This window comes from Neolamprologus brichardi, chromosome 23 (genome assembly GCF_056152115.1).
Source record: "Neolamprologus brichardi isolate AB-2024 chromosome 23, ASM5615211v1, whole genome shotgun sequence".
Classification (NCBI taxonomy): Eukaryota; Metazoa; Chordata; class Actinopteri; order Cichliformes; family Cichlidae; genus Neolamprologus; species Neolamprologus brichardi.
In genome coordinates, this window is record NC_142125.1 from 25,856,417 (window position 1) to 25,871,271 (window position 14,855).

Below are 14,855 nucleotides of genomic sequence, written 5' to 3' on the forward strand. Positions count from 1 at the left end.
TGTTAATTTTGCTCTTTTCCAGGCCCAGTCATCCGTTTTCTTCTACTGGTCAAGGGGGCAGCAGTCTAAACAGAGATGCCCAGACCTCCCTCTCCACGGCCACCTCCTCCAGCTCAGCTGGGAGGACATGTAGGCATTCCCACACCAGCTGACAGATTTAATCTCTCCAGCATGTCCTGTCTCTGCCCTGGGACATTCTTCCTGTAGGACCTGACTATAACACCTAGTCTAGGAGGCACCCAAGAGGCTTCCTAGTCAGATGCCCAAGTCACCTTGACTGCCTCCTTTCAATGTGGAGGAGTAACAGCTCAGCTCTGAGTCCCTGCTGAATGACTGAACTTCTCAGCCTATTTAAAGGTGAGTCTAGCCACTGCTTGGAGGAACCTTATTTCCACTTGTGTCTGCAATCTCATTTTTTCAGTCACTACACAGAGCTCATGACCAGAGGTGAGTGCAGAGGAGTAGACTGACAAGTAAGTTGACAGCTTCGTTTTTACACTCAGCTCTCTCTTCAGAACAAAAAACACAGGTACAGCGTCAACATCACTGCAGATGCCCCAATCTATCTGTCAGTCTCCCAACTGACTATTTGAGGCAGAAATTTGTCATTGACCCAGAGTGCACGCTCCACCCTTTTCAAGCTGAGAAACATGGGCTTGGACTCAGAGGTGCTGATTTTCATTCTTGCCACTTCACACTCAGCTGAAGAACACCTCAGTGTGAGCTACAGGCCACCGCCTGATGAAGCCAAAGGAACCACATAAAAAGCCGAAACTCTTAATTCACTGATTCTTAATCAGTGACAAAGGGCAGCCTAGGTGTAGCTCAACACCCACCGGGAATAAGTCTCACTTACTGCCGATGTAGTAAGTGTTGTGTGTGTGTATATATATATATATATATATACACACACACACACACACACACACAATTAGGATGTAATATATACACAATTAGGACCTGTTACTGTTCTGGCTGTTGACAGTATTTTCTGATTTATGAAGAAATAAAAATAGATTTCCAAAATCCCCTTAAAAACATTATGACAGAATTAAATCTGAAATCTGAGCCTTTCTTTATCCAAAGTTCAAAGTTACATTTATTGAAAAGTAAGCAGGTTGCCACATAGTTGGATAGATGACACCTCGCATGCATGTTTAATGTGTTCAACTGGGAAAGTTGAAGGGTGATATCTGTAATGGGAAGTCTTTTAAGTCTCATCGGAGCCGTGAACTCTGACAGCTCTGGGATTTTGGCTCTATCATGCGTAGCTGGCTCACTGCTGATAGAAAAACAATAAATATGTTTCCTTAGTGTTGATGAAATTCCATAAGATTGGAAGTTCAGAAGTGGATGACCATCTCTGTTATAACAGTCATGGGTGATGTCATGGTAGCTGTGTCTGTGTTTTATAGGGTGTAATATGTACAGCATGCTCATCTATTTTATTTGATAACTAGTTGATAATTCACAATAAATGTATCCATATTTCATACAAAATATGTATTTCTACTGAACCATTATATCAGTAAAAGAGCAAATCTAAATTCCATTATAGCAAATAGCAACATGATCCGTACAACCAAGATCAAGGAGATGATTATTGATTGCAGGAGAAAGAAAACAGATATTCTGACACTTTTCATGAGTGGGGCATGTATGGAGAGGGTCTTGGTTTTCCTGTTCTGCAGTGTGGACCTAACAGACTTTGCTTTCTGATGATAGTCAGGGAGAACCACCTCACCTAAAAACTGATAGCATCTTTCTAATATTGCTCCACAGAGTGTATATTGAATGCTGTGTGTTTGTATGCAGTTTTACAGCTGTACAGAGAGAAAAATGCATAGAGAGTCATCACCGCTGTCCTAAAGATCATCAAATGCCCTTTTCCCTCCCAGAAAGGTCTTAGAGTAATCTTTCCAAGTAATCCCAGGTAGAATGATTGTATATCTTTAAAAAACAAGAATTGGGTGCACAAGTTTGAATTTTTCAATTCAATTCAATTCAATTCAATTTTATTTATATAGCGCCAAATCACAACAAATGTCGCCTCAAGGCGCTTCATAGATACAGAGAAAAGCGCAACAATCATATGACCCCCTATGAGCAAGCACTTTGGCGACAGTGGGAAGGAAAAACTCCCTTTTAACAGGAAGAAACCTCCGGCAGAACCAGGCTCAGGGAGGGGCGGCCATCTGCTGCGACCGGTTGGGGTGAGAGAAGGAAGACAGGATAAAGACATGCTGTGGAAGAGAGACAGAGATTAATAACAGATATGATTCAATACAGAGAGGTCTATTAACACATAGTGAGTGAGAAAGGTGACTGGAAAGGAAAAACTCAATGCATCATGGGAATCCCCCGGCAGCCTACATCTATTGCAGCATAACTAAGGGAGGATTCAGGGTCACCTGGTCCAGCCCTAACTATATGCTTTAGCAAAAAGGAAAGTTTTAAGCCTAATCTTAAAAGTAGAGATAGTGTCTGTCTCCCGAATCCAAACTGGAAGCTGGTTCCACAGAAGAGGGGCCTGAAAACTGAAGGCTCTCCCTCCCATTCTACTTTTAAATACTCTAGGAACAACAAGTAGGCCTGCAGAGCGAGAGCGAAGTGCTCTAATAGGGTGATATGGTACTACAAGGTCATTAAGATAAGATGGGGCCTGATTATTTAAGACCTTGTATGTGAGGAGCAGGATTTTGAATTCAATTCTGGATTTAACAGGAAGCCAATGAAGGGAAGCCAAAACAGGAGAAATATGCTCTCTCTTTCTAGTCCCTGTCAGTACTCTTGCTGCAGCATTTTGGATTAGCTGAAGGCTTTTCAGTGAGTTTTTGGACATCCTGATAATAATGAATTGCAGTAGTCCAGCCTGGAAGTAATAAATGCATGAACTAGTTTTTCAGCATCACTCTGAGACAGGATATTTCTAATTTTAGAGATGTTGCGCAAATGGAAGAACGCAGTCTTACATATTTGTTTAATATGTGCGTTGAAGGACATATCCTGGTCAAAAATGACTCCAAGGTTCCTCACAGTGTTACTGGAGGCCAAGGTAATGTCATCCAGAGTAAGAATCTGGTTAGATACCATATTTCTAAGCTTTTCAGCGCCGAGTACAATGACCTCAGTTTTATCTGAGTTAAGAAGCAGAAAGTTAGTGGCCATCCAAGTCTTTATGTCTTTAAGACATTCCTGCAGTTTAACTAATTGGTGTGTGTTATCTGGCTTCATGGACAGATAGAGCTGGGTGTCATCTGCATAGCAGTGAAAATGTATGCTATGTCTTCTAATGATGCTGCCTAGGGGAAGCATGTATAATGTAAACAGAATTGGTCCTAGCACTGAACCCTGTGGAACTCCATAATTAACCTCAGTGTGTGAAGAGGACTCTCCATTTACATGCACAAATTGGAGTCTATTAGATAGATATGATACAAACCACTGCAGTGCAATACCTGTAATACCTACAGCATGTTCTAATCGCTCTAACAGGATATTATGGTCAACAGTATCGAATGCTGCACTAAGGTCAAGAAGGACAAGCACAGAGATGAGTCCACTGTCAGAGGCCATAAGAAGATCATTTGTAACCTTCACTAAAGCTGTTTCTGTGCTGTGATGAACTCTGAAACCTGACTGAAACTCTTCAAATAAACCATTCCTCTGCAGATGATCTGTTAGCTGTTTGACAACTACTCTTTCAAGGATTTTTGATATGAAAGGAAGGTTGGAGATTGGCCTATAATTAGCTAAGACTGCTGGGTCTAGAGATGGCTTTTTGAGTAAAGGTTTAACTGCAGCCACCTTGAAGGCCTGTGGTACATAGCCGATTATTAGAGATAGGTTGATCATATATAAGATCGAAGAATTAATCAATGGCAGGACTTCTTTGAGCAGTTTTGTAGGAATGGGGTCTAAAAGACACGTTGATGGTTTGGAGGAAGTAATTATTGAAGTTAACTCAGAAAGATCGATTGGAGAAAAAGAGTCTAACTTAACATCAATGGAACTAAGAGTAGCTGTAGATAATATTACATCTGTGGGATGATTATTGGTAATTTTTTCTCTAATGATAAAAATTTTATTTGTGAAGAAGTTCATGAAGTCATCACTAGTTAACGTTAAAGGGATGGTTGGCTCAAAAGAGCTCTGACTTTTTGTCAGCCTGGCTACAGTGCTGAAGAGAAACCTGGGGTTGTTCTTATTTTCTTCAATCAGTGATGAGTAGTAAGCTGTTCTGGCTTTGCGGCGGGCTTTCTTATAAAGCAACAAACTATTTCTCCAGGCTAAATGATGATCCTCTAAGTTTGTGACACGCCATTTCCTCTCCAGATTACGAGTCATCTGCTTTAGGGTACGTGTTTGAGAATTATACCACGGGGTCAGGTACTTCTGATTAGAGACCTTAGTTTTCACCGGAGCTACAGTATCCAAATCTGCAGAGGTATGCAAACTGAAAACTATTCTTCCTTTGAGTCGCAAACAATTAAGGTGGGCTCTACGAACATATTTTATTGTGTTTTAGTCTATCGCCCTCCTGGCCCTGCTACTGAGTTCTTAAAGGATTTTATGGACTTCTTATCTTCTATTATCAAGCTGGAGAAAGTTTTAATTCTTGGGGATTTTAACATTCATATTGATGATGCCTCATCTAACTCTGCAGCTGAACTTCTATCTATATCTGAGTCTTTTAACTTTGTCCAACATGTCTCTGGTCCAACCCATTTAAAAGGTCATACCTTGGACCTTGTTTTTTCCTTGGGCCTCAACATTGGCAATGTGTTTGCTGAGGATGTACATTTGAGTGACCATAATTGTATCTTTGTTGAACTTAATTTTAGCTCTAAACAGACGCCTGTGAAGTTAAAAACTCATAGACGCATAATAACTGAGACTACTGCTGAGAGGTTCTCCATTATGTTTGACAGGTCTCCACTTTTTACCGGAAACGATGTAAATGTTCTTATTCAGTCTTTTAATAGGGAATGCACATCCATTTTGGATCAAGTGGCACCTATTAAAACAAGCTCGGCTTTACAAAAGAAGACATGCCCTTGGATAAATGAGACTATCTTAAACTTAAGGAGAATATGCCGCAAAATAGAACGACTATGGAAGAAAACCAAACTTGACGTACACAGGCTCCATCTTCGAGATCTCATGCTCTCCTTAAATGACACAGTGAAAACTGTTAGATCTGAATATTTTTCTAGGCTCATAACAAAAAACAAGAGAAATCCCAAGTTTCTTTTTGACAAAGTTAGTGCTATTGTCTCCCCAGATGTGGTACCTTTAGATGTACACTCTAAAGTAGATAGTAATAAACTCCTCCGATTTTTTGTTGATAAGATTAACGACGTCAATGCTAAAATTTCCCCAAAGCTTTCTTGTTCTCCGAGTCAGGCACTCCCATTGTACTCCTGGTCAACTTTTACAACTGTAACATATGAGGAAATAGCAGCCCTGGTTGACAAAATGAAGCCATCCTCAAGCCCCTCAGACATTATCCCCACTAAGCTTTTTATTAATGCCTTTGACACCATTGGTCCTTGGGTTGTGAACCTTTTTAATGTTTCTCTTCAGACTGGGGTGTTCCCCAGCGCTTTTAAACATGCCATTGTGGAACCAAGGCTCAAAAAACCCAACCTGGACCCAACACTACTTCAAAATTTAAGACCTATCTCCAAACTCCCATTTATGTCAAAACTCCTTGAGAAGGCAGTAGCTGTCCATCTTACGGCATACTTGGAGAAATATAACATCCATGACCGTTTTCAATCTGGGTTCCGTAAATTGCATTCCACTGAGACAGCACTACTGAAAGTAACTAATGATATTATGACGTCAGCAGACTCCGGAGAATACACAGTCCTAGTCTTGTTAGACCTTACCTCAGCCTTTGATACAGTCAACCATACCATCCTGATAAACAGACTGAGAGACCTGGTTGGGATGTCTGGCTCTGTTTTAGACTGGTTTTCATCTTATATATCTGAAAGGAGTTTTAGTGTGTCTGCAAACCAGATCATGTCGGAATCTACAGAGTTGTTGTGTGGAGTTCCTCAGGGCTCTGTGCTGGGACCTATTCTGTTTTTAATATACATTCTTCCTTTAAGTCAGATAATACAGCAGTTTCCTGAAGTATCTTACCATCTTTTTGCTGACGATATTCAGCTATATTATTCGTTTAAGCCTGCTGAAGCTCATAAGCTCTCCAATCTGATTGACTGTTTAACCAACATTAAACAATGGTTGAACAATAACTGCTTACAGCTAAACCCAGACAAAACAGAAACTTTGATTATTGCACCAGGCAGTGCAATACCTGATATTAAACGGCGACTGGGTGACTTAGGTTCCTCCCAGAAACATAACCTTAGAAACTTGGGTGTCATTTTTGATGAAGCTTTTTCTTTGGAGGGACATCTAAATCAGACAGTAAGAACCTGCTTTTTTCACCTGAGGAACATTTCTAAACTTAGATCCATCGTGTCAACAAGTGAACTCGAGATGATAATACATGCTTTTATCTCTACAAGACTTGACTACTGTAACAGCCTGTTTACTTGTCTAAACATGAAAGGGCTATCCCGCCTACAGGTTGTTCAAAACTCTGCAGCGAGGCTACTGACCCGCTCGAACAAGGGTGCTCATATGACCCCTGTGTTAAAGTCGCTGCACTGGCTACCAATCAGATTCAGGTTCCATTTTAAAATTCTAGTTTTAACTTTTAGAGCATTACAGAGACAGGCACCCCCCTACATTGCTGATCTGATTCATACACATACCTCCACTCGTAACCTGAGGTCAGCAAACCAAAATCTTTTAGTGGTCCCCCACACTCGTTTTAAAACCCGAGGGGACCGATCTTTCCAAGCTGTTGCACCCAGATTGTGGAATGCACTTCCCCTATTTCTACGGGGTTTGGACTCAGTGGAGACCTTCAAAAAGCAGCTAAAGACATTTTTATTTCAAAAAGCTTTTAATTAGACCAGGGTTTTCATGGTGTATTTTATGACTGTATTATGTTTTTACCTTGTAAAGCACTTTGTGACATATGCCTGTGAAAGGTGCTATATAAATAAAGTTTACTTACTTACTTACTTACTTATCCAGAGTCGTACGTAGTGAGGAGGTGAAATTATTAACAAGATAATCGACCTCTGTTGGGGTAGCGTTCAGATAGCTGCTCTGCTCTGTGTTGGTACAGGGCATTGACGATGATAACAGTGGCTGGATTATATTCTTAAACTTAGTTACAGCGCTTTCAGAAAGACATCTACTTTGATAAAGTCCACTCTCCACTGCTGCGTAATCAATTATTGTAAATGTAAATGTTATCAAGAAATGATCAGACAGGAGAGGGTTTTCAGGAAACACTGTTAAATGTTCAGTTTCTATGCCATATGTTAAAACAAGATCTAGAGTGTGATTAAAGTGGTGGGTGGGTTCTTTTACATTTTGAGAGAAACCAATTGAGTCTAACAACAGATTAAATGCCATGTTGAGGCTGTCATTTTTAGCATCTACATGGATGTTAAAATCACCCACAATAATTATTTTATCTGAGCTCAGAACTAAATTAGATATAAAGTCTGAGAAATCAGACAGAAACTCTGTGTAAGGCCCAGGTGGACGATAGATGATAACAAGTAAGACTGGTTTCTGAGTTTCACAGCTGGGGTGGACAATGTTAAGCATCAGGCTTTCAAATGAATTAAAAGTCTGTCTTGGTCTTTCATTAATTGAAAAATTGCTGCCACACCGCCCCCTCGACCTGTGCTTCGAGATTTCTGGTAGTTAGAATGACTCGGGGGTGTTGATTCATTTAAGCTAACATAATCATCCTGCTGCAACCAGGTTTCTGTAAGGCAGAGTAAATCAATTTGTTGATCAATTATTAAGTCATGTACTAACAGAGACTTGGAGGAGAGAGACCTAATATTTAATAATCCACATTTCACTGTTTTACTCTTTGGTTCAGATGTGGATACTGTATTGTTCTTTCTTTGTAAATGTTTAAGTTGTTTGTTGCTGGTTTTTAGTTTGTTTTTTGTCTTTTTGGAAGCTGACACAGTCTCTATGGAGATGGGTTTTTGGGGGGGTAGCAGGAGGAGGGAAGCTGCAGAGAGGCGTGTAAGACTGCAACTCTGCTTCCTGGTCCCAACTCTGGATAGTCATGTTTTGAGGGGTTTAATAAATTTGTCGATATTTCTAGAAATGAGAGCTGCTCCATCCAAAGTGGGATAGATGCCATCTCTCCTAACAAGACCAGGTTTCCTCCAGAAGGTTTGCCAATTATCTATGAAGCCCACATTGTTTCTGGGACACCACTCAGACAGCCAGCAATTTAAGGAGAACATGCGGCTAAACATGTCACTCCTGGTCTGATTGGGGAGGGGACCAGAGAAAACTACAGAGTCCAACATTGTTTTTATGTTGCATTTTCTTTAATCCACACAAACATATTCACACTTAAATCTTTTAATAAGTGATGCTGAAGCTTTTTAACTTGACAAGGGCAATTAACTCCTCTTGTGCTTGCAGCACAAAAAGCATTTGTTTGACAGCACTCATTAGATTGACCAAGACTCAGAAAAATGAGAAAGTTCAAGGAACAGTGAAGATCTAAGAAGGAGAACTGTCCGAGGTCTGGAAGAAAGCCCAAACCGTCACCCACACATGACAGGAAATTAGATCGGTTGTTCCCAACAACCACCAGAGCTCAAGTCTGAACTGGAAACTTCTGGAACACCAGTGTCACCGTCCACAGTGAAGATTAAGTCAGCAGATCACAATAACTGTTGCTTTATACTGTAAGTAGGGGTGCAACGATACACAAAATTCACGGTTCGGTTCGGTTCGATACTTTGGTGTCACGGTTCGATATTTTTTCGATAAAAAAAATGTTCATGCCTTTTTAATTTGTCATTTATTAAATTTTCACGGCACATTCTGCACCAAATCTCTGTGCGTTCATCATTTGTTTCAAGCCAGCTCACCTCCTGCAACCACTTTTCCGAGAATACGTGCTTCTTTTGTGGTTCGGACTCCTGACATTTCTTTGGAGGTGGAGGAACATCACAGTAATTGCTTAAAGGAGCTTCTTCGACATCTTTAAGAGTTCTAAACAAATGTCTGTCCTCCTCCAGAAAATCTTATGTACGCAAACACGAGTTGCAACTTCTTATCTTGTGCGCGTTTTTTATTTTGACTGCGAATGCGCACCTGCGGACCACTTATGTGCAGCCCTGGTTATTTAGCTCATAATGCAGCCACAGAAATTCTTTTGTCCATGAAACCATAAAGCTGCACTTTCTTTTTGCCTTATAGTCTGATTTGTCATAACTTTTCCGTTTTGTGGTAAGCTTTTCTTTGGCTGTCACTTCTTCACCCTGACCTGTCTTATTTGGCTCAGCAGAACTAAAATATATATCCTGCTGCTTTTACACACGCACTCACATAACGCTCAGCGATTCTCTGCGCGATCAACCTCTCACATGTTTAAGCTGCGGGAGATTTCACTTGTCATGTTTGCATAGTAAGCTAACGATTGATAAGACGATGTCAGAGGAATTGGTGCGCAAATTATCATCACTCACCAATCAGTGCTGTCGCTCTCTATACACAGTTTGCGCGATTGCAAAGTGAAAGCAAAAAACAAGTGCAAATTCAAACGCGATTTCAATATGTCACATATTGATAGTGGCTCACCGATGCCAATGACATAATTACTCAGCTACATTTCTGAAAGAATGCAAAAGCATTGACATATATTTTTCCTTCCTACGATAGGCCGACGGGCAGGGCAGAGATAGATTTTGGTAGCCCGACTGGAAAAAAGCCCCGGGACATCGGGCTAGCGATTTTGCGAGCCCTGTATCTGATTGAGGAATCACTCATCTTTGGAAAAGAGAGTTTATTACAGAGGAATGGCTCTTTCCAAAATAAAAGCTATACTATACGCTTCTTCTGGGCTATACTCTCAGCAGCATATTAAACATATCAGGTCCCCATAAGGAGAATCATGTGCTAACGGCTGTCTAAATGACTCGGGTAAAGTTTGTATGCGTGCTTGTTGTTTTTGTCTGCTTCCACTTGTCTTTGCACTAGGATGATGTGCAGTCATATTCGTTGTGTTCCCACTAGTGCTGTCAGCGTAAATCTCGTTGAAATGACGTTAACGCCACAACACGGCAAATCTCTGTTAAGGAGCTACCGCGGATCGCCCCGTGCGTGGGGCTGGACGGCCAACACGTTAACGAGCTAACTGCGCTAACGCACTAGTTCCCACCCATGTAATTGAGCATTGCGTGGCACATCCAACATACTGTTTTACTTTAGTCCATGACACGCTTACCTTCAGGGTCATACCTCACATGAAAACCAAAATAGTTCCAAACGCCAGATCTGAATGAGGGTGGGGGAGGTTCAATTTGCCATGTTGCAGCGAGAGCTTAACTTCTGTCTCCCTAGCTTGCCCTGTGCTCAGTGAATCTGTGTTCGACTACTCCGCCTAGGCTGCACTGTCGAGCTCAGATCCACTGAGCGCTCAACACAGACAGCACCGTCAGAAGGAAAGTTGATAAAATAAATTAAAAATGTTGTATTGTTCGATACATATGCGTACCAAACCGAAAGCACTGTATCGAACGGTTCAATATCGATACGAGTATCGTTGCACCCCTAACTGTAGGGTAAAGACACTACAGCAATACAAAGAAATCTCCCCCAAATCAGATGACTACCCCATGAACAAACATGGGGCAGCAGTAGAAATGAAAAACTGTCTTTAACCATGAAGTGAGTTTTCAATCGCCAGGGTGTTGACTAAGAAAGAAGCTTCCTCTCTAAAATCGACACCTTGGAGCTCGACTAAAATTTGCGGCTGCAGTTTTATGGTCAGATGAGATAAAGATTGAGCTGTTGGGCCACAATGACAAGACGTATGTTTGAGGCTTTTAAACCTATGAAGACTGTACCAGCTGTCAAGCATGGTGGTGGCAGCATCATGCTCTGGAGCTGTTTTGCTGCCAGTGGTACCACCAAATTCTTCAACCTTATTATTTACAGCTAGATGGTTGACACTTGGACACAGCTGTGTGTTCCAACAGGATAATGATCCATAGACTGCTTTATGCATAAAGCTAACATTAAACTTCTGGTCTTCTAAAGTGCTGACTTCAACAGGTAGTGGTGATGTGTGTATATATGGATTGGATTAGAGAAAATCCTAAATACATTTAAACTTGTGCACCCAATTCTTTTTAAAACATTTTTAAAGTCAGTAAAGATGTATGCAGTACAACCATTCCACGGTGGAAAACGAAAGGTTCAGAGAAATGATTAAAAGCCCCAAATTACTGTGACATTCATGCCCAGGATGAGTGGATGTAAACTTCTAACTATAACTTTACGTGCGGTATGATGTGTGTTTTACTTTCCTTCTTACAATTTTTATAGACATATGCTTAAATATTTTGCAGATTTTTGCTCTGAGAAAACATAATCCAATTTCAATCTACATTTGACAACAGAGTTATAGTTACTGCTGATATTTTTATCTCTTAACATCCAACACTGCAACACATATTTGACAAACGAAGAGAAAACCTAATAAGTACTCTTAAAATATGCAGCATGTATTCAGAGCATCACTGCTGACTGTCCTCCTCTGCTCCTGCATCTCTTTACATCACTCTGGAGCAGCACAGAGACAGGGCAGCAGCACACAGCCCTCCTTATCTCAGCCTCGCCACGTCACGGCACATCTCGAGGGGCAAACAGAGCTGCATCGGTGCCGTGCGCCTGTCACCTCGTGATGTCTGGAAGCACGCTTGGCCCTGCCAGGCCGATGCAAAGCCGTGCCAGGCAATGTCTCGTACCAGCTGGGGGCCACTGGACGATTCGCCACAGCTTATTGGGAGGCGTCACTAAGTGTTTTTCTCTCTTTTCTGGAGTGACACCAACCGCAGACCTCTGTGTTTCACTCCTTCTCGCCATGTCTAATCATAGCCTGGCAGTTCAGTTTATCTGGACTGCATCTGTGATACCCGTGAAATGTTCGGCCTAGTTGTGCAGCTGTGACACGCTGCTGATTTTTGCTGAAACTCGCCATCTTAAAAAGTTTGTTAAAAAAGGCAGCTTGAAGATTTTCAGGCTCATTTGACCGCTCAGAGAAGACTTATTCTTGCTCTCACAAACGTCTGGCCATCATTTGGTCAGAGACGTAATGAGACATGTCAGACGTGGCAGTAAATTTTCATTATGAGACTGTTTCTTTCTCGAGGCACAGAGAGAAATCATCAGAGGAGAAGCAGAGATACCAGCTGCTACACCCACAGTAGCCTCAATAAACCAGAATGCTATGCATCCATTTTTGTTTTTCCATGTCTCTCGCTCTCTCTCCACCCACACATGCAACCCGTATATGGGTTTAAACATTTGCAGTCTTTCTGTGCGCCCAAACAGGCACCTTTGATCGAAAGCAACAAGTTGTGTGAGTCGTTCTGCGAGGGCTCTGACAAGTCACTAAGCAGATGAGACAGGTGCAGGCAGCTGAGGTTCAATAAGAGAGTAAATAACTCCTGGAAATGCAAAGAACAGCCCCGACTGATGAGATCTGAAACAGTAACCCAGCGTGAATGTTCCTCTGTGATTTCTGCGAGACATCAAGAGAAATCAGCGTCCTCTTCCGCCACACTGACTTTGCTGCAGACTGCTAACCTCAGGCGTCCATGATCCCGAGTCAACAAGGCAGGCCGCCGCAGCGAGCCATCGTGAGCTCTCGCTTTTCTAAAGCATGACAGCGAGCATGCATTCAAATCCAGGCAGATATCCAACACAAACAGCAAACAGCACTGTGGCTCGGATATCATTGGGATCATCTGAAGCATCGGAGCAGGGAGGCGGTGGACGTTGACATAACTGGATTGACGGTGCTGGTTAAACCCTGCAGGTCACGTGAAGCAGGGAAAGCGGTCACGGTGGCGGCTGCCGTCAATCATGCGCGCCCAGATGATCTGCGCTGTAAATTTACTTTGACGTCAAAGAGTGGTCTTTTGGCTCTGAAACCAACCCGAGTGTGCAGAGCGCTGATGTGGCCCAGTTGTTGTTATTTTATTGGGCTTTTTTTTTTCTCCTCCTCTATATATCCTGAGATGACATTTGCTGAGCATGTTCTTTTTCAGCACGCCATGCTGCAGGCTCATTCAGTGGGACCCTGCGTTTACACCTGGGAGCTGCCCCGCACAGTCTGCTACTGTCGACTAAGGCGGCAGTTCTCACGCTGGGCGGGGTGGGGGGTGACGAGGGGAAAAAACATACCGTGAAACTAGGCTGCATAAAGATGATTAAAGCAGGGGAACATATATAAGAGTTTGCCGGAGCTGGAATCCTTTTTTAGATGCCGTTTCCTCTTGAAATAAACTCTCCGATGGGGGTTGTTACACCAGCAGAAAAGCTGAAATTAAGAGAATATCTGTATATTTCTAAACAGTGATAGATATGCTTGTTTTGCGTTCAGAAACAGGATGAAACTGACTCACTGTTTATTGACCTGCTTGACCGTGCTAAAACCACTGAGAGTCCAGCATCACAGGTTCACACTGTGAAGAGTTCGAGGTTTGAATATTTCATTTCCACAAGAGCTTTGCAGCTTTCATATGTATGTGTGAATTCATCAAGCCTAGAGCTCCACTGATGCTGGATATTTTGGTAGAGAATAAAACATTATGGTATTGATATAGTAGCCCATAGCTTACACCAGGAGGAGTTTGAATATTTTACAGTATTTTCACTGAGCTGTGTAGTTTGAAAGAGTTAACCTACACCTGAGTTTTACAGGCGATGCAGATAACGATGAAAAGATTCAGACAGGTACACTCCACGATTCAGTAGCTTGTAGAAGCATCTTTAGCAGTAATAACTTTAAGCATTTTCTGTAGGACTGTCGTCTCTCACATCACTGTAGAGGAATTCTGGCCCACTCTTCTTAGGATCATTGCTTCATTTCATTGGGGTTCATGCACAGCTCTCTTAAGGTCCCACCTCAGCATTTCAATCAGCTAGAGGTCTGGCTGTTGACTGGGCCACTGCAAAACCTTGATTCTTTTCTTTTTCAGTCATTCTGTTGGAGATTTGCTGCTGTGCTTGGTATCATATTCCTGATGCATTCTTTAATTTCAGCTAAGCCTTATCTATTCAACAGATGTCCTCACATCTGTCTTTCGAATGCTTTGGTGTACAGAGGAGTTTATAGTCGACTCAGTGACTGAAAGTTTGTCCATGTCCTGTGACTGCAAAACAAGCCCAAATCATCATGCCTCCACCACCGTGCTACTGTTGGTATGACGCGTTTGTGCTGATGTGCTGTGTTTGGTTTTATGCATTATAGCAAAGTATCTGCACTGTGGTCTCATCTGTATAAAGGCACAAGTCTTGTGGTTTGTTCAGATTAACTATTGCATGTTCTGTTTAGAGTGAAGAGACTTTCTTCTGGCAAACCTTCTAAACAAGTCATACTTGTTCAGTCTTTTTCTAATTGAACTGTCATTATCTTTACCTTAAGCTCTTGGGTTTTTTGACCTTCTGACCTTAAGGTTAAATTGCTGGGACATCCACTCCTAAGAAGACTGTAACATTGTGTTAACACACACCTGAATGCTCCAGACCAGCAAACTGCTAAAATCTGGCTATATAGCAATACATAAAGTCAGAATTGATACAGTTATTTTTGACTTGTTATTGAAAACTTTCTTCAGTTTTTGGATTTTATAAACATTTTTGAATGTGCAGTGAGTCAGTTAAAGACACGAGTTTCAGTACAATGTAAATGCGAAAATAGCACTATT

The 14,855-nt window shown here is 41.7% G+C and overlaps 1 protein-coding gene across 6 annotated transcripts in view; it reads right to left on the reverse strand.

The window, feature by feature from the left end:
- LOC102782251 (plakophilin-4) overlaps positions 1-14,855 on the reverse strand; it is an 84,418-nt gene that overhangs the window by 59,530 nt on the left and 10,033 nt on the right. The gene's annotated exons all lie outside the window — the stretch shown is intronic.